Raw genomic sequence first — 20,493 nt, 5'->3', positions numbered from 1 at the left:
AGCGAGGTTGAAGGGCTAGTGCTGTCCTGACACTCTGCTGCCGCCTACCTGAGCAAGCAGCTCAGACGAATATAATGAGCTGCAGCACAAGTGGAAGAGGAAGAAGAGTTTGGATTTATATCCCCCCTTTCTCTCCTGCAGGAGACTCAAAGGGGCTGACAATCTCCTTGCCCTTCCCCCCTCACAACAAACACCCTGTGAGGTAGGTGGGGCTGAGAGAGATCCGAGAAGCTGTGACTAACCCAAGGTCACCCAGCTGGCGTGTGTGGGAGTGCACAGGCTAATCTCAATTCCCCAGATAAGCCTCCACAGCTCGGGCGGCAGAGCTGGGAATCAAACCCGGTTCCTCCAGATTAGATACACGAGCTCTTAACCTCCTACGCCACTGCTGGAGGCTGTGGTTGTGATGTGTTGCTTCCCTGATGCTTCATGCGTGCCGCTGCTCTGTTTCCAGATTCTGCTTTGACTTTGGACCAGCTTATGACAACCTTGATTTTGGGCTACTCCATCCTCGTGTGTATGATTCTTGGCATTTGACTATCTTGCTTGTTTGACCCTGCTTCCTGGACTCTCCACTAACCTGTCTTAGAGCAAATGGCAGAGGCATAGCTGGGCCATACTGCCCCCGGTGCGCACTCTGCGTTTTCTCCCCCCCCCCCCCCCCCGCGGTGCCCTGCCTACATACACACCCCTTAATTCAGCCTGAAAGTGCAGGCTGGAAAAAGCAGCCTGTTCACTTGAGGCTGAAAACAGCCTGGTGGGAACTACACTTCCCAGGAGACCTTGGGGCTCGCAAAGTCTCCTGGGAACTGTAGTTCCCGCCAGGCCATTTTCAGCCTCAAGTGAACAGGCCACTTTTCCAGCCTACACTTTCAGGCTGAACTAAGGTAAGTGTTGGGGGGCAGGGGGGAGCCAGGGGGCAGGGGCAATTTTCCACCCCCCAGGTGTGTGCCCGGTACAATGCGCACCCCCCGCCCCGGTAGCTCCGCCTCTGGCAAATGGCATGGCACTTTGGAGAAGGGGAAAAGCACAGAAAGGACACTTAGCACTGGGTGAGAGCTGAGCACCACACCCAAGGGGGACAACACAGTCCATCTTCTGTAGCTAATGTGTCTCATTGCAGAACCGTAACAGCTACTCTATCTCCAGAGGCTTGACCCAAAGGGGCAACCATGCAGTGATGGGTAAGCAAGGATCAGGAACCCATAGCTTGTTCCCTGATCCCTTCAGATGATGCCAGGTGCCACGCCAGTGATGTCAGCTCCTGTACTCAAGCCAAGCATGACATTGGTGCAGGAACAGTATGAGCCACGGCTTTTGCAACCCCCATAACCATTGCCATGCAATGGTATCCTAGGAATCCTAGGAATGGTATCCTAGGAAAGTTTCACAGCCGAACTCCTGGGGAGATGAATGTTTTGAGCCCCACATTGGACTCCTAGTTCATTGTTTTGCCTGGAACCCTCCCCTCCCTTCTCAGCAGAGGACAGGGCTCCCTGAAGTGTTGGGATAAGTGCTCCTGGTAGTTGGAGATTATCCCTTATCGTAGTTAGCAGAGCGGCACAGGCGGCTAGAACACAGCAGAAGCCCTTACCTCGTGTGCGTGCGTGTGCGTGATGGATCCCAATGTGCGGCAAGCTTACACAAAAGAAAGTCGGAGTCAGTTGTAGTTTCTAATCTAATAAAAAGAGTATTTATTAGTGAACTCCGTTCTGGATAGAAAGGTAGGTAGATAGAGTCACTATGCTATGCTAATCTAGCTGGATGGAGATGGATGCGAGGAGCATCCATCCTTTCTCTAGGCATGGTAGGAAGAAGTGTGAGAAGGGGTCGAGGAAGAAGCTGGAAGGACGGAAGTCCCTGAGAGTATCAGTCTAACATCAAAGGGATAGAACCAGCATGATAGAGTAAAGGTGTCAAATCCCTAGCCACTAGCCACTAGCTCTCTAGTAAAAAAAACCCTCTGTAGGTTGAGGCAGGAAACAGCGTAAAGTCCTTCACTTCCAACATGAAGAAGAATCCAGGATTTATACCCTTCTTTCATCAACTTGAAGGACACTCAAGTTGGTTTACAAATTCCTTCCTTTCCTTTCCCCATAACAGACACCTTGTGAGATAGGTGGGGCTAAGATTGATTGATTGATTGATTGATTGATTGATTGATTGATTGATTGATTGGGTTTATAGACCACCCTCCCCCGAAGGGCTCAGTTCTGAACAAACTGTGACTGGTCTAAGGTCACTCAGTGGGCTTCATGCATCAAATCAAGGAAACAAACCCCATTCTGCAGATTAAAGTTTGCCATTCACATAGAGGAGTGGGGAATCAAACCAGGTTCACCAGATTACAGCCCATTGCTAGACTTGAGCATGTAAAAAAAGAAATCGGTAAAATCCAGATGGGGGAGGGGTTGGCTTTACAATTATTGGTAAAGTTGAAAAAAAATACCCGATTCAGAAAACCTGAAAAAGTTGTGTCCCCCCCCCCAAAAAAAAACCCCTGAAAAACTGGTTTCATTTATCCTATTCCGCCGTGGTGGTGAACCTTTGGCGCTCCAGATGTTATGGACTACAATTCCCATCAGCCCCTGCCAGCATGGCCAATCAAGAAACCATCAGCAGGAGAGGGAAAACCTTAAAGAAGCAGCTAGAGGAAATGCACCATGGCCTTCAATGTCTCTACACAAATGCACAAAGCATGGGAAATAAACTTGATGTGCCTGCACCTCAGCAAGCAGGGAGGACTTGGCTGGCGGGCCTGGTGCCTGTGCTCCAGGTGACTGCTGCGCGGGGGGAGGGCAGAGGGGGGCAGAGATGCTAGAGAGGCGCAGAGCAGCACATGTGGGACTTGCTGGAGGCTGCAGCAGGCTGGCCCCTGCTCGAGGGGGTTATTCAGGTTAAATTGCTGCGTTGGCACTTTGCGATAAATAAATGGGATTTGGGTTGCAGTTTGGGCACTCGATCTCAAAAAGGTTCACCATCGCTCACTTAGAGCCTGCCATTCATGTGGAGAAGTGGGGGGAAATCCAATTCTCCAGATTAGAGCCCACTTAACCACTGCACCATGCAGTGGTTTGGGAGGTCTGGATGCAGCTGCACAGTTGCTGGGGACCCTGGCGTGACTGCAGGCTGTGCAACTTTGCTTTGTGGCTGTTGTTCTGCCTCTTTTTATGGAACAGGTGAGTTATTCCACTGCCTGGTTGCTAACAGCCCTTAGTATGGCGCTGATTATCAGTTTGTTTCTTGTCCTTCCCTCTCTGCTCTGGTTCTCTAAGCTCCTTTTTTGGGGATGTTTCAGAGGCCAAGGTAGCACTGTTTCTATGCACAGACATTTTTGGTGATTTTTTTTGGGTCAAGTCCGGCAAATGTGCTTCTATTTTGCTTCTATATAGCCACGACAATCAGGCAAAAATAGAACAAATCTCAGGTTTTCATGAGGCACACTCCGTTCCAGGAATTAAGCGCCCTCCCCCCCCTCCAATAATCTTTCTCATTTCAATCAACCATATCTCTGATATTTCCTGCAACCTGCTTAATCCTTTCAGGGGTAAGCCGTCCTGCCTTGGTTTATGCGAATCAGCTGCAGTGATGCTTGCAGTTGTGATTGAAGATTAAATTTAGCAGATTTCTTACCCAATCCTCACTGTTCTTGGCTTGCAGGCGACCTCAACATGACCTCTGAGCCCACTACCTGTTTGCCTGTCTCCCCAATGACTCGAGCAACTTGCATATACCAACCATGACCTTTCCGCAAAAATCACCTAAAACATTTCTAAAACATTTTCAATCCCCCCTCCCCCGTTACAATGATGGATTTCTACGCTCACCGCTCAAAACAATTCATGCCAATCATTGTTCCCCCCATTTTTAAGTTCTGTGTTGAATCGATGCTTCGGTGCTTCAAAGCCTCATGCCATGATTCTCTGCTCATGTACTTGATGCTTCAACAGGTCTCTGAATTGATGCCCCAATGCTTCACAGCCTTGTGCTGCATTCTATACTCCTTGTATACTTGATGTTTCAAAGATTGTCCCCCCCAATAAAAGAACAAACAGAGAAATGGGGGGGGGGAAACAGGTGAGGGGGGGCTAGTGAGCTCAGAAAATGGTACCAAGGAGGAAGTTCAGGGAAGCACAGAAGCGTGGGAAATAGATCGCACAGCAACTGAAGACATTTTCAAAATGTTTCAACCAGAGAATCATTTTAAAAGGGGATTCATTTAAAAAGTTTTGAGGCTGGAAATAAAGCATTTGGGGGTAAAAACAACGCGGAACTCCAAGGAGGAAACGTTTCGTTTCCTGTCTCAAAACATTTTAAATGAATTGTGCAGGAAGGGCCCCTGTCATGTGTGGGGCAGGAGAATAGGCCTAAAATTGTATTTGATATTAAAGAATAAGGGATTTACATAACCAGAGATTCAAGAGAGTTTTCTGTCTAGGCCAACTGGTCATGCAGGCAAGAAAAGATCATATCACTAAGAAAGATGTCACTAAGGGTTGAAACATGACAGAAGGCATATGTTAGGCATAACTAGCTATATAAGATGGGCTACATGAATAAACACAGAAATGAAAAGATCAAAGGTTAAGAAGAGAGATGAATTTGATCAGATAACTGAAAATGTGTTTTTCTATATTTTAATGAACACTGAAATGATAGTGAAATATATGAAAAGTACACATATATAACATGTATTCTACTAGAATCACATATTATAATGGTCATAAGGGCATACCAACCCTTCAGGCCACAGACATGCTGCACGAACATTCTAAGGGTGACAATTAAATACAGCCAGCTTCATGGCCTGGTGCGCCAGGAAAAAGACGTTTTACCTGGCTCAGGTGTAAATTTTCGGCGATTTGAAGGTCCAATTACCTGCCCACAACAGGGAGGGACATCATGTGAAAATTGGGGGGCGATCCGTCCAGCCGTTTCGGCGTTAGGGCATGACTAACAAAGTCACTGTTAGCTTTTTATATATATAGATTGCCTAAGGGATGGAATGTCTGACAAAGAACCCCCCAGCCAATAGGTGTGCAGGACTCATGGCATTCCACCCAACAAACTTGGTTTCAGTGTAGGGCTGGTTGGGTTTGTTAGTTTTCAGTCCCTACAGAGGAAACATTCAGGGATGGCATTACCCGTACCCACAGGGCAGAAAAGATTCTAACGATAGGCTCCAATTTTGCATTTCTCCGTGTGTGTGTGTGTGTGTGTAAGATTTTACGGTCAAGTCACAGATGAGTTATGGTGACCTCGTAGAGTTTTCAAGGGAAGAGCCATTCTATTGCAGTTTGCCATTACCTGCTTCTGTGTAGGCTGAGAGAGTTCTGAGAGAACCCATTGGGCGTTTCGCTCCTTTCACTTAATTCTTCATTCATTGCCACCTTTAACTCTCTTTGTCAACCACTCCACTTCCTTCCTACCACAGACCACAGTCGTTGGCATTTTGCAGTCTGTCTGAGCCTGCAAACAACCCGCCCCTCCCACCCCCATGTCGTTCAGGTGCCACATTTTCTGATCATTATCCAAGAGGATCAGAGAGTCTTAAAGCGATTGTTCCTATCCTCAAGCCAATCTCTACAAAGCTGGCCGTCGTAGCGACTGGACCTTGTCGTCTGATAAGCTCATCCCATCCTTTACCTGTCTTGTTGGCTGTTCTCCTGCGTCCAACACCTTTCGGCCGCTGATGCTGCTCTCCTTGTCTTTCGAAGGGAGCTTAGCTGGATTTTGTTGTCTATATCCTCCAGCTATTCTTAGCAATCCTTCTGCTTTCTGATGGCAAAAGCAGCTAAACCAATCAACCTATTTGGTTAATAATGATGACCTACCCATTCGGTCAGCAGCGAGCCCTGTTGGTATAATCAGCGAGAATGGCCAAAGGTTCTACTAAGATCTCTGGAAGTCATTTCGGAAATGTTCCCCCACCCCACCCCCGGCAGGATTGCTCCCTAGTTTATTTGAAACTGACAGGTTTAGTGTGAGTTCATCAAGGGGGAGATGTCATATTTGTATTTGACAAAGATTGATGTATTATAGAAGCAGGGGCATTTTTAAATATTTTCTACGCCTATGCACCCAGTCTTTCTTTCTTTAGGGAGCTTAGGGCATGGTTGTCCTTGATTTATTTTAGGCTTAGTACAACTTTGAAGAGATAGGTTAGGCTGAGAGAGAAAGAGTTGATTGGACCAAGAAGCTCATACTGCAAGCTTCCAGCTTGCCTTCTTACAAGTCTCAAAGCGGCTTACAACTCCTTCCCTTCCTCTCCCCACAACAGACACCTTTTGAGGTAGATGGGGCTGCAAGAGTTCTGAGAGAACTGTGACTCGCCCAAGGTCATCCAGCAGGCTTCATGTGGAGCAGCAGAGAAACAAATCTAGTTCACCTGATAAGAGTCCACTATTCATGTGGAGGAGTGGGGAATCAAACCGGTTCTACAGATTAGAATCCGCTGCTCTTAACCCATTACATCATGCTGGATCAGAGAAGGTTTGAGCCCAAGTGTGCACGCCCAACTACTTTCCCATGAACAAAACTATCCTTCTCTGGCCTTTGCTGATGCCAAGAGGGTCTTCTGCTACTCTTTGCAAGTTCAATAAATTACTAGGCAAGCCAGTGTGGTGTAGTGGTTAAGACCAGGTGGACTCTAATCTGGAGAGCCAGGTTTGATTCCCCACTCCTACACATGAGTAGCTGACTTTTATCTGGTGAACTGGATTTGTTTCTCTGCTGCTCCACATGAAGCCTGCTAGGTGACCTGGGGCTAGTCACAGTTCTCTCAGAAATCTCTCTGTTTCACCTACTTCACAAGGTGTCTGTTGTGGGTAGGGGAAGGAAAGGAGTTGTAAGCTACTTGGGGTAGAGAAAAGTGTGGTAAAAATCCTTGGGATAGAGAAAAGTGTGATAAAAACCCAACTCTCCTCTTACTCCTCCTCCTCCTCCTTGTCCTTCTCCTCCTTTTCCTTAAGAATGAGAAATCCAGCTTGGGATGGTTACCCAGGAATAGATCCCTAAGAATTGCCCGCGTTTGCCTCTGGCAAAGGTTGGAACTTTCCCCAACCAACTGACCAACACTTGAGACTCTTGCTGGAGCCCTTACTTACCGGCTGCCTGAGAAAAAGTTAAATGGCCATTTTGTTGTCAGGGGTAGCTCTGCAACTGGGGAAGGCTTGCGTCAGCTTTCCAGTTAAAATTGCAGCCAGTCCATCTACACCCAGTGACCGACTGCGGCCAACAAGCTAGAACACCTTCATTTGAAACAAACTCTGGTGCTGTTCCTACTTGTGGATATTCTTTGAGAAAGCACCCTAGCCCGCTGTCACATTAGTAAGTTCAATTAAAAGCAGGAAAGCAGCAGTGGCGTAGGAGGTTAAGAGCTCGTGCATCTAATCTGGAGGAACCGGGTTTGATTCCCAGCTCTGCCGCCTGAGCTGTGGAGGCTTATCTGGGGAATTCAGATTAGCCTGTACACTCCCACACGCCAGCTGGGTGACCTTGGGCTAGTCACAGCTTCTTGGAGCTCTCTCAGCCCCACCCACCTCACAGGGTGTTTGTTGTGAGGGAGGAAGGGCAAGGAGATTGTCAGCCCCTTTGAGTCTCCTGCAGGAGAGAAAGGCGGGGATATAAATCCAAACCCCCCCTCCTCCTCCTCCTCCTCCTCCTCCTCTTCTTCTTCTTCTTCTAAAAGAGATTATACTGTGCCTAACAGATGTTTTCTGTCTCCAATTAAAAAATGCTACAATCTGCATTATTAACCGTATCCTGAATGGTGGTAGATTTAAGGCCACTTAGTTGTCCCCTGCCAAGGCCAAAGGTCATGTGACGAGACCCAGCTTAGTTGAACCCTGGTCTCAGGTTCACACCTAATCCTGCTGAACACCTTTCTTGCAGTCTTAACCATGGCTTCATTCCCAGTCCCCACCAGTAGATGGCCCAAGAATAGTGTCTATCAGAAGTTTACGTGCTGGTGTAAAGTGGTGGTTTTAGAATGACTAGAAGAGCCCTTCATCGTACTTTCCTAGAAAATGCGACTGCCAGATCGTATGACGAATACCAACAATTCAAAACCCAGTTCCAGAAAGCCCTGATTATAAAGAAGAGGCAATTGGTGCAAAAAAACTGGGCTGTTCTGATTGCTACAATCAACGCCAAGAACACCAAACAATTTTGGAACCTTGTTTCCAAGGGCAGCTCTCGCAACTCTACCGCATACACCTCGGCCCCTTCTATCACCCCTTCAACATGGTGGGAGCACTACAATAAAATCTTCTCTGACCCAGATTCCAATCAACCCAATGTGGAGCTACTTGCTCTTGAAGACCTGCCCAGATGGCCTCAAGTCACTTCCACCGAGGTATTCCGCCTTATTAGAAAACTCAAACCAGGAAAGGCCCCTGGTCAGGATGGCCTATTCCCTGAAATCTTTACCAACTATGCCGGAAACTGGGTTCCTATATTGGCGAAACTTTTCTCATCAATTGATAATAGCGGCCAATTACCCCAAGATTGGACCAAGGCCACTGTTGTTCCAATTTTTAAGAAAGGAAATTATGATACACCTTCCAATTACAGGCCAATCAGCCTCCTATCTATCCCAGGGAAACTGTACGCAGATCACCTCCGCGAGAAACTTCTGGAATGGGCCATTCCTGTACTTGGTCCTGAGCAAATCGGTTTCATCAAGGGCCACTCCACGTACGACCACTGTGCGGTACTGAGGCACCTTGCCGAGAAATATGGAAAAACCAAGAACTCTGGACTGTATGCTGCGTTCCTCGACCTGAGGAGTGCCTTTGATTCAATCCCCAGGCAACTTCTTTGGAACAAACTAAGTGCTCTGAGGATAGAGAAGCGCTTACTTCTCCTCATCCAAAGACTTTATACTGCCACCACTTGCAGCATACGTTACAATCCTACCGGCTCATGCACCCCTGAAATAATTTCTAATAAGGGTGTCAAGCAAGGCTGTGTCCTTGCCCCTCTACTCTTCAACCTGTTTCTACAGGACCTTCCAAATTCCCTTCCAACCGCTCGAGCTCACCCTCCCATCCTTGGCAAGACTCCCTTGACCACCCTTCTATATGCCGATGACACGGTATTACTCTCGCGTACCAAGATAGGCCTGAAGCGTCTACTCCACGCCTTCGCAGACTACTGCGAACGCAATCAACTTACAATAAACTATGAGAAGACTAAAATCGTGACATTCTCAAAAGCGTGGAAACCAGCAGCATGGTCTATCAGTGGGAACAGAATTGACCAAGTCAAAAGTTTCAACTACTTGGGAATCCATTTCCAATATAACCTGAATTGGACCGAGCAGTACAAGCACATCTTCCTCTCCACCAATCAGTGCGCAGCAGCAATTAGGCGGTTCTTCTACTCCCAAGGGGGTCAATGCATCCCAGCAGCAGTGAGAGCCTTTGAAGGCAAACTGATCCCAAAAACCTTGTATGGCGCTCCAATCTGGCTAAATCATAATCTAAAGCCTCTTGAGTCTATACAATCTAGCTTCTTTTGCAAACTACTTGGAATTTCGAACAGCGTGCCATCTCTCTCTTTATGTTCGGAATTAGGTCTAAATCTTCTCGAAACACGTATATGGCTCTCCTCGCTTCGATACTGGCTGCGTCTCCATTTCCGATCAGAACAGGACAGCCTAACAAAGCGAATGCTTTCGGATTCCTACCTCTCCACTTGGAGTCTTCTGATCAAGAAAAAAATTAATTCGTTAGGCTTCGCTTTAGACTTCCTCATAAACATGGACGAAGCACAAATAGTCAAACTTCTGTCGCTAAGGCTACTTGACATTGAAAATCAATTGCTTTCTACTCAATACATGAAGGGCAATTTACCGGAGAGCTCCCACCCTCTTCCCTTCAGTAAAGGGCTACCAAGGTACTTTTACAATATATCTTCACCATATCTCCAACGTACCTTAATGCTAGCCCGACTGAACGCCCTACCTTCAGCAGTCCTGAGCGGCAGATTTCTCCAGATCCCATACCAACAAAGAACGTGTCCCTGCTCACAAAAAGCCATCGAAACAATCGAGCACATCCTCCTAGATTGCGAACTATATACTTCATCTAGAAGACAATATATAGACCCATACACTGAGAACTATGCCAACTCACCAGACAAGGTTAAATCCTTCTTTCTGCTCTGTGATCAGTCTCCTCAGAGATCCCTAGACGTTGCCAAATTCCTGGCGCTGGCACAGCAGATTCGCCACAGATTTTAGTTTATTTATTTATTTATTGTTTTAACTGCTGGAAATGTCCGAACCTACTTATTTTAACTTGATTCTCCTCAACCTCCCTGTTGTATTTTAAACTTGTGCCAATAAAAAGGTTGATGATGATGACTAGAAGAGCCCACAGTCCTGGTACTGATCAGCCATATAGAGTTTATGGTTTTTGAAGTAACATATGGTTTTCTTTAAGCAAAATGTGTGTTTTTTAATTAATTCTTCTATTGTACTAATAGGGGACTGGAATGGTACAGTATAGCCTGATCTCATTGGCTCTCAGAAGCTAAGAGGGGTTGGTACTTGGAAGGAAGGCCTCCAAGAAAGACTCTACAGACTATGGAAAACCACCTCTGCTTCATCACTTGCCTTGAAAACCCACCAGAGGTCACCATAAGTCAGCTGCGACTTGATAGCACTTTACACACATGGACATTGTATTGGTATATTTACACCCCACCTTTCCCATAGCTCCAGGTGGCTTAAACATTCCAGTTTTTAAAAGGATAAAATACAATAAAAGCCCTCACAATGTCCCTCACTCTAACAATGTAGCCCATAGACCAGTGATGGCAAACCTTTTTGAGACCGAGTGCCCAAATTACAACCCAAACCCCACTTATTTATCGCAAAGTGCCAACCCGGCAATTTAACCTGAATGCTGAGGTTTTAGTTTAGAAAAAATGGTTGGCTCCTTCTTCTTCTGCCCCACCCTGCCAGCCTGCTCTAGCCTCCAGCAAGTCCCGCACGCACCGCTCTGTGCCTCTCTAGCATCTCTGCCTCCTCTGCACACACACCCCCTGGGCAGCAGCCACCCGGAGCACAGGCACCAGGCCCACCAGCTGAGTCCTCCCTGGTCACCGTGGTGCGTGCATGTCATGCTCAGTGGCCCAGGCCAGCCTAGGTGTTTGTAGGAGGTGATTTTCTGCCCCCCACATGACGAACTCTGTATGCGCATGCCCACAGAGAGGGCTCCGAGTGCCACCTCTGGCACCTGTGCCATAGGTTCGCCATCACTGCCATAGACATTCAAAACCCTAGCTAACAGATTACACTTGCAGTACCTGCTAAGTGTCTTTAGGGATGATGCCCTTTCCCAGCACACTGGCCATTATACCCAACGGAGAATTTCCCAGTGGTGCACTCACTGCCCTCCCGCCCAATGGAACTTCCCAGTGCCCTCAAAGGCATGCCTACTTCCAGTGGGCCAATTGCATGCTCCAACCCAGGGAAGAAGAGCCATGTTAGCCTAGAGAAGCCAGCTACTAGACCCAGCTTTGGGAAGACTGTGCCCAACTGGTGCAAACTGCTCCCAGCTGGCCTGGGATAGGCTGCTGCTAGTCAGCATAAGCCTTGCCCATCCTTGGGGAGGCTGACTGTAGCCTCAGCAAGCCAGATCCAAAGCCCAGAAGAGCTGCAGGGCTGGCTGGCTCCTTGCCCCTCCCTCTTTCCCTTCCTCCTTTGTCGGGGTGGGGTAAGGTGGGGTTGAGCCTTTTTTCAGGGCTGTTTTGATGGAAAAGGCACAAGGCCACATGGGCAACCCTAACCACAAGGACATCTAGCAGGTGGCAGTCTGAGAATTGTGACTGGTGCAAGGGAGACAAATCTTGCCCAATAGCATTCCCTGAAAAGTGTTGCGAAGCACTGCTCTCATTTACCCTAAAGTCAGCCGGGTGCGGTGGTTAGAAGTGGCAGACTTTGATTTTGAGAACCAGGTTTAATTCCCCACTCCTCCCCATGAGCAGCAAACTCTGGTGAACTGGATTTGTTTCCCCACTTTTCTGCATGCAGCCTGCTGGGTGACCTTGAATTAGTTCTCTCCAAACTCTCTCAGCCCCACATACCTCTCAAGGGCCCTTTACGCACTGCAGAAAGGGCGCTCCCCCACCGGCAGGAATTCTGCCGCTGGAGGGGTGGGGGCCGTTCGCACCGGAGCGTGCAAGCGGCCCCTGCAGAGGTCAGCGCGGGAGAGGCGGCTCCGCACGAAGCCGCTCTTCCCCCTCCCTCTCCCACTCACCTCAAGTAAGCAGCCTTCGTTAAGCCCTGCTGGCCCTCCCACAAGACCATGCCCACGCTGCCCTCCGACCTCCAGGGGTCCGGGAGGACAGCCGAGAATGGGTCTTAGAAGGCCAGCAGGGCTGGCGAAGGTGATGAGGTGAGTGGAAGAGGGACTTGGCTGGCGCATTCCCAGCGGTGCCGTTGATACGGCAGCAGCTGGGAATGCACTGTTGCAAAACCGCCTCCCTCGGGAGGAGGCCGCCCTGGGGGAGGGGGAGGGGGAGGGGAGCCAGGTCGGCGCTGCTGTGTTTTTGCAGCGCCACCTGTGCCAACGGCTCCCTGGGGACAGCGTTTTTGCTGTCCCCAGGGCGCCGTTTATGGCCCGTGCAGAAAGGGCCAAGGTGTCTGTTGTGGGGAGAGGAAGAGAAGGCAATTGTGAGCTGCTTTAAGACTCTTTAAAGGTGGGATATAAAAACATCAATTTTTCTCCTGTCTTACCAGGGCTTTTTTGGTCTTTGTGGAAGGAGCATCAGCTCCAGGCCAATGCAAACCATAAGCTTTCCAGAAACTATGCTGGAAGCCTGTGACATTGGTTCTTATCTTTCTTTGTCCCTTTCTGAATTTCCCCCTTCTTGTTGAAAGCCAGCACAGTCAACCATTCCCCAAGCAGGAATTAAAACTGCATGCAACTATAGCAGAGGACTCCAGATGACAAAAAGAGTAAGGGAAAAAATTCACGTGCATTAACTACCAGGCATTTAAACCGCTTAGAGGACATTGATGCCATTTTACTGTTTTTAAAAAGTACTATACTAAGTTACGACAATAAACTTCTAGCCTGAGATCAGTCTGCGTTCATGGGACTCGGTCTGTAAAAGCAGAAACCAGAGCTGAATAATTTTGATGCTTTATCATTAAATTTAGAGGGGGGAGGGTTAAAGCTGGGGAAAGTCCTGCCTGCAAGCTTCCACTGCACCTCTAGCTGGCTTCCCAAAGTAGACTTGGAAAAACCAAATGCAGTACTAAATTTGCATTTAACATTGAGGCCTAAAAAATTAAAGTTCAGCAGGAGTGAAAATCAGCCAATGTTGACAAACGTTTTTTATGCTCTCTTCCTGGCATACCTCAGTTCATTTACATAGTTACAAGATCAGCAGTGCTCAGGTGCTATAGGAGCAGTAGCAGTGGTGGGATTCAAATAATTTAACAACCGGTTCTGGGGGTGGGATTCAAATAATTTAACAACTGGTTGTTTACAAGCACCATTTTAACAACCAGTTCTGCTGAAGTGGTGCAAACCGGCTGAATCCCACCACTGAGCAGCAGTGGCGTAGTGGTTAAGAGCAAGGGCATTCTAAACTGGAGGAGCCGGGTTTGATTCCCCGCTCTGCCACTTGAGCTGTGAAGGCTTATCTGGGGAATTCAGATTAGCCTGTACACTCCCACACACGCCAGCTGGGTGACCTTGGGCTACTCACAGTTATTCTGCGCTCGGGTATGCTGTGTGGTTTCCAGGCTGTATGGCCATGCTCTAGCAGCATTCTCTCCTGACGTTTCACCTGCATCTGTGGCTGGCATCTTCAGGATCTGACCTAAAGCGAATCCTCTGAAGATGCCAGCAATCTTGCAGGCAAAACGTCAGGAGAGAATGCTGCTAGACCACGGCCATACAGCCCGGAAACCACACAGCACCCCAGTGATTCCGGCCGTGAAAGCCTTCGACAATACATATTCTGCGCTCTCTCAGCCCCACCAACCTCACAGGGTGTTTGTTGTGAGCGGGGAAGGGTAAGGAGATTGTAAGCCCATTTGAGTCTCCTGCAGGAGAGTAAGGGGGGATATAAATCCAAAGTCTTCTTCTTCTTCTATAGTCTGTTTTAGAAAAAAAATGTTAGTAGGGTTATATATTCCTCCACCACAGAACTCAACATGCCGGACCTTCTTTGTTGTAGAATGCTCTGCCTGGGTTCTGGTACCTACCTAGCCCCCCCCCCCTTCCCCCCGCCTCCATTTGAAAGTAAAAATACATTTTGGCATTGAGTTTAATTACACATTATACAACATTGTGTCAAAGTACCATGTTCAGTAATGCACAAAATAATGGTTTTGACAAAGGCAGAGCATAAATATGAATAATTCTCTTATTTGTTTGGGACTAAATTCTAATGTGGAAGCATACAATTTTCTCAACTGCTGCACCTCAACTGACTGCATTAATATTTTTTTCTCAGTAGTTTCTTGGTACCATCATAACCTGTGGTGCATCAAGATATAACACTGTTTATCTACATCTTGAGAAGAACATTTCTATACGATATCTATTCTTTTTGAGATCAGCTTTAAAATCTGTAATTTTTTTTAAGTAAAAAATAAGCTGAACCCCTATGTTGGCTTTTTCGGCTTCTTCAAAATTTCGGCTTTGCCTATTCAGCTCTTCCTGTAGCTCTTTTTCAGCTAAAAAATAACCTGAGAAAAACCAAAATGGCTTTTTTCAGGAGGTTTTCCCATTCAGGTTTGCCCAAATGCCCAGTCCTAATATTCAGTGCCATTAAGGTTGCCAACCTCCAAGCTGTAGCTGGAGATCCCTAGGTGACAGAGATTAGTCTCCCTGGAGAAACTGGCTACTTTGGAGAGGGGATGGACTCTATGGCATTATGCCCATCACTAATAAAGCCCTCTCCAGACTCCTCCATCTAAATATCCACATATTTCCCAACCTGGAACTGGCAACCCTAAGTGCCATCCTAAAAACACCCCATTGAACTGCATTAAGTTTCAGCAAAACAGGTGAAATCCCTTCCGCAAATTCGTAGAATAGTAATTCCTAATGTTTTAAATGGAGGCAGCAGGGATTGAACTTGCATGCTAAGCAGTTTCTTTACCTCTGGCCACAGCCAATCCCCACCCGCACGCTCCAGTTCAGAAAGCTCTCAGGAAAAGATCACCAGGTACTTTTCATTTTCCCCGATGTCTCCAATAAGTGACGCCATGGTGGTTTCTTCACAGCACACTAAGAATATGTGTAACATGTTATTAAAGAATCCGGTTTCTCCTGTTCGCACTGGAGATTTCACCCCTCCAGGAAGCAATTGCAAACAGTCTGGGTTGCCATGGCTCCTTTGGTTTCTCCCCCCCCCCCAAAAAAAAAAATCACTAGTTTAGCGATATTTGTAAAACCCGGGTTGAGGGAAATATAGTGGGCTGAACCCATTTTGAGGGAAGAGCCCTGTGCAAAGTTCTTCCGCAAAACAGGATAAGCAGTGGCGTAGGAGGTTAAGAGCTCATGTATCTAATCTGGAGGAACCGGGTTTGATTCCCAGCTCTGCCACCTGAGCTGTGGAGGCTTATCTGGGGAATTCAGATTAGCCTGTACACTCTCACACACACCAGCTGGGTGACCTTGGGCTAGTCACAGCTTCTCAGAGCTCTCTCAGCCCCACCCACCTCACAGGGTGTTTGTTGTGAGCGGGGAAGGGCAAGGAGATTGTAAGCCCCTTTGAGTCTCCTGCAGGAGAGAAAGGGGGGATATAAATCCAAACTCTTCTTCTTCTTCTTCTAAATAGCTTCCTTAGCCTGTTATATTTGGGCTGCACGGAAACCACCTATGTCAGTTCACACTGAGAAACTTGTTTCTGTTGGCTCCTTCATTCCAAATAGGGGGCAATATTTGAATTTTAAGTGATTTTATATAACAACCACAGTATTCAAAATGCTCACCCTATGTTTCTATAGAAACAGCTTGTAGAGCAAGAGTAACTACTTGCCACTGCGCGGATTCTGATTTGGCTATCACAAAGCACTCAGAGCCAAGATGTAAAAAAAAGTATTTAATTTTATTGATGAGAGCTAAGGAAGAGAAAGGAAATGTTCAAGAAATGGAGGGAAGGACATACCTCTAAAGAAGTAGATCAGAGAGGACAAGCTGGCCAAGGAGACTCGCTACAACATGAGAAGCTTCTTCAGATATGTCAGGAGCAAATGCAAAGTAAAAGAGGCTATAGACCTCTGTTGGGTGAAAACTCTGACAAAGGACAGAGAGATAGCAGAAGGGCTCAATGCCTGTTTTTCCGTCTTCATTTTTTTTCCTGAAGAAGAGAATGGGCTCATCTAGAGATGGTAATGGGTAAGGCACAGTATCCAAGCTGCAGGTTCTCACGGACAGAGAGATTGATGAGAAGCACCTGGCTGCATTGGATGACTACCCATCCCCAAGGCCAGATGGCATGCACCCAAGAGTGCTCAAAGAACTTCCTAGAGATCTTGCAGAGTATTGATCCATCATCTTCCAGACCTCTTGGAAAATGGAGATGTGCCACAAGACTGGAAGAGGGCAAATGTGACCCCAGTTTTTAAGAACAGAATGAGAGAAGACCCAGGAAAGAACAAACCTGTCAGTCTGACCCAGTGGCGTAGCGCCAACGGGACAGGAGGCGTGATGCCCCGGGCGGAGCAGCGGCGGAGGCATGGCCAGGCTGTGGAGGGGCTTTGGAGGGGCTTTCCAGGGTGCAACGGCAAGGGCACAGGGTGCGTGCGTGCCTCAGGCACAGTTTCCCCTTGCTCTGCCCCTGGTCTGACCTTTGTCCCAGGAAGAGAATGGAGCAAATTTTAAATGAATTAATTTGTGAGTGTCTGAAGGACAACTTGATGGTTCAGGAAAGTGAAAATGGATTTGACCCACAGGTCCTGACAGACCAACCTAGTTTCCTTCTTTGATTGAGTGACAAGCTTACTGAATCGAGGGAATGTCAATGTTGTTTACCTGGATTTCAGTAAAGCTTTTAACAGGGTTCCTCATGATGTTCTGATGGGTAAACTGGTGGACTATGAACTACAGGATAGTTAAGTAGACAGGGAACTGGTTGAAGAACCGTACTCAAAGATCAGTTATCAATGGCATTTCATCTGAATGGAGGGAGATGACCAGGGGGTTACCACAGGGCTTGGTTCTGGGCCCAGTACCAGTACTTTTGAATATTTTTTATGAATGATCTGGATTAGGTGGATGGAGGGACTGCTCATTAAATCTGCAGATGACACCTGGGTGAGAGCAGCGAACACAGCAGAAGATAACCATAGAAATCAACAAAGTCTGAACACACTAGAAAGGTGAAGAAAATGCAATTCAACAAGGACAAGTGCGAAATTCTCCATCTGGGTCACAAAAACAAAAAAACACTCATACTAGAAGGGGGATAAACTGCAGAGTAGCAGTATGTGTGAACAAGATCTTGAGGTAAGGACAGACCATAAGCTAAATATGAGCAGTCCGTGTGATGCAGTGGCAAAAAAAAGGCTAATGTAATCATAGGGTGTATCCAGAGGTGGGATGCAGCCTATTCGCACCTATTCGGTAGAACCGGTTATTACAATTTTCTCAGTTCGGAGAACCGGTTGTTAATGATAAACTCCACTAGGGACAAGGGGGTAATCCCAGTCCCTGGGTACAACAAATCTCATCATGTGGGGGATGCAAAATCCCCCCCCCCCAGCAAGGGGAAACTGCACCTGGGGCGTGCAGACCCTGAGCCCCTGCCGCAGCACTGTCCACCCAGCTCTGGAACGCCCAGGCCACGCCCCCACCGCGTCATGCCTCACCCGGCCCCATTGACCCCACCACCATTGGAACCTGTTGTTAAAATGTTTGAATCCCACCACTGGGTGTATCAACAGAAACATAGCATTCAAATCACAGGATGTCATAGTTCCACCATATATCGCAGCGGCCAGGCCACACCTGGAATACCAGGTGCAGTCCTGGAGGCTTCACTTCAAAAAGGAAGTGGAAAGAATAGAGCGGGTTTGACAAGGAGATTGACAAGGATGATCAGGGGCCTGGAGACCAAGCCCTACAAGGAAAGTCTGAGGGACTTCGAAACGTTCAGTCTGGAGAAGAGGAGGACAAAGGGGAAGATATTATTTCTTTGTATTTGAAAGGCTGTCACTTAAAGGAGGCCAGGGAGCTGTTGCTGCTGACATCAGAGGGCAGGACTTGCAATAATTGGTTGAAATTTTGTTCTCCAAAAGCAAGTATTGTTAAACTACTGAATAGTAATGATCCAATAGCAAGGAGTAGCAGTGGCGTAGGAGGTTAAGAGCTTGTGTATCTAATCTGGAGGAACCAGGTTTGATTCCCAGCTCTGCCGCCTGAGCTGTAGAGGCCTATCTTGGGAATTCAGATTAGCCTGTACACTCCCACACACGCCAGCTGGGTGACCTTGGGCTAGTCACAGCTTCTCGGAGCTCTCTCAGCCCCACTTTCACAGGGTGTTTGTTGTGAGGGGGGAAGGGCAAGGAGATTGTCAGCCCCTTTGAGCCTCCTACAGGAGAAAAAGGGGGATATAAATCCAAATGCCAACTCCTCCTCCTCCTCCTCCTCCTCCTCCTTTTCTTCTTCTTCTTCATCCTATGGTGCTAGGGAAAATAGTCCAGTTTCTATTGCAGGTCCTGATGGTAGGAGGTGTCTAACTTATTTGGTCTTGATTTGTTTGTGTTTCCCTGCTGTTTATTTGGTCTTGATTTGGTCTTGATTTGTTTGTGTTTCCCTGTGTAACCTCAGCTTGTGGGTTCTGTGGGGCAGTACTTGGAATGAGTTGCAACAACAATTTTTAAACAACAAAATGGTTTACTTTTCTGTACAATTAACACTTTTAAAACATCAACATTTAACGTTACAATTCAAGGTCCTGTTCAGGTTGCATTTCAAGTCCTTCTATTTACAGTCTACTGATATTGCCAAGTCCAAATCTTCTTTGCAAGTTGGCTGGCTCCTGAAGACTCCAAGGGCTTGATGAACAGGTTGCAACATGATGAAGGTCTCCAGGAGAACTCTCACCCATTACAACCACAAAAGAAACCCTGAAACAATAAACTCCAACATTTACAACACAGCAAAACAACAACTACCTTCCCAGTATTGTAATGTAACAATATTGTAATACTGTAATGGCCTATGGCTTTCAATAAAATTGATGATGATGAACTACCTTCCCAGTAGTTCCCAACAATATTGAAATTACCTTAACAAGGTGTTAAGGGCTTATAGAAATCAAGGTCCGAGTCTGGTAGCCTTGTTCTTCTGCAAAAGAGCTCTTTCAGCCTCTCTGCTGCTCCGAGTCTCCACCCCTTACTGGGTCAACCCATTTTGAAATGGGCCAACCCATTCTGGGCATGGGGGTTACACCTGCTGTGACTTTTCTGGTATTCATGCCTAATAAACGTTCTGTTGGTGGTGGTGGTGGTGTTCTTTCACACCTTTGTTTTTTCCGTCTTGCTCAATAAAAGGATTTTTTTTTCAATAAAAGAGAACAGTTTATGCAGGCGTTCTGTTGGGGTTGCTTGCTAGTGGTTCAACATAACTCACTCCCTGGTAGCTTGGTTATCAGAATTAGAGATAGCGCAGTAAGCCCTGGAGAGTTCCGTGGTTAATCATTGGTCCTTTCTGCACAAATCCCCTAAAACATTTCTTTTAAAAAATTAGCCCCCCCCCCCTTTACAATGATGTATGTCTGCACTTTTAGTCCTGTGTTGAATCGATGCTTCTATGCTTCACAACCTTATGCTGCATTCTATACTCCTCATACGCTGGATGTTTTGAAGAGTGTCCCCCCCCCAAAAAAAACCCCCTAAAAGTACAAGCAGAGTAATGCTGCAAATAAGCAGACGAGGGGAAACTGAGTGAGCTCAGAAAACATTCCAAGGAGGAAGTTCAGGGAAGCAGAGCATAAGAAACATAGGCCCCTTCCGCACATGCAAAATAATGCGTTTTGAAACCACTTTCACAACTGTTTGCAAGTGGATTTTGCCATTCCGCACAGCTTCAAAGAGCACTGAAAGCAGTTTGAAAGTGCATTATTCTGCATGTGCGGAATGAGCCAAAGTCAATAGATTGCACAGCAACTAAAGACGTTTGCAAAACATTTTAGCCAGAGAACCGTTTGAAAAGGGGATTGATGTAAAACGTTTCGAGGCTGGAAATAAAATGTTTGGGGCAAAAACAGTGCAGAACTTCATGGAGGAAACATTTTATTTCCTGCCTCAAAACATTGTAAAAGGTTTGTGCAGAAAGGGCCATTATTTTCACAGTCAAAGCCTAAAAAACTGTCTAGTGCAGAATCTCTAATAGGGTACAAGAGGGAATCTCACTACAGACCTAGAGTAGGGCACTGAGGGTGATTCTTGCAGGATCCTGGGTGGGGTCCAGGCTGCCTCAGGGACACCAGCACCTATTGGCAATACAGCTGGCC

The sequence above is a fragment of the Sphaerodactylus townsendi genome, linkage group LG03 (genome assembly GCF_021028975.2).
Source record: "Sphaerodactylus townsendi isolate TG3544 linkage group LG03, MPM_Stown_v2.3, whole genome shotgun sequence".
NCBI lineage: Eukaryota > Metazoa > Chordata > Lepidosauria > Squamata > Sphaerodactylidae > Sphaerodactylus > Sphaerodactylus townsendi.
This window is presented reverse-complemented; position numbering follows the sequence as displayed.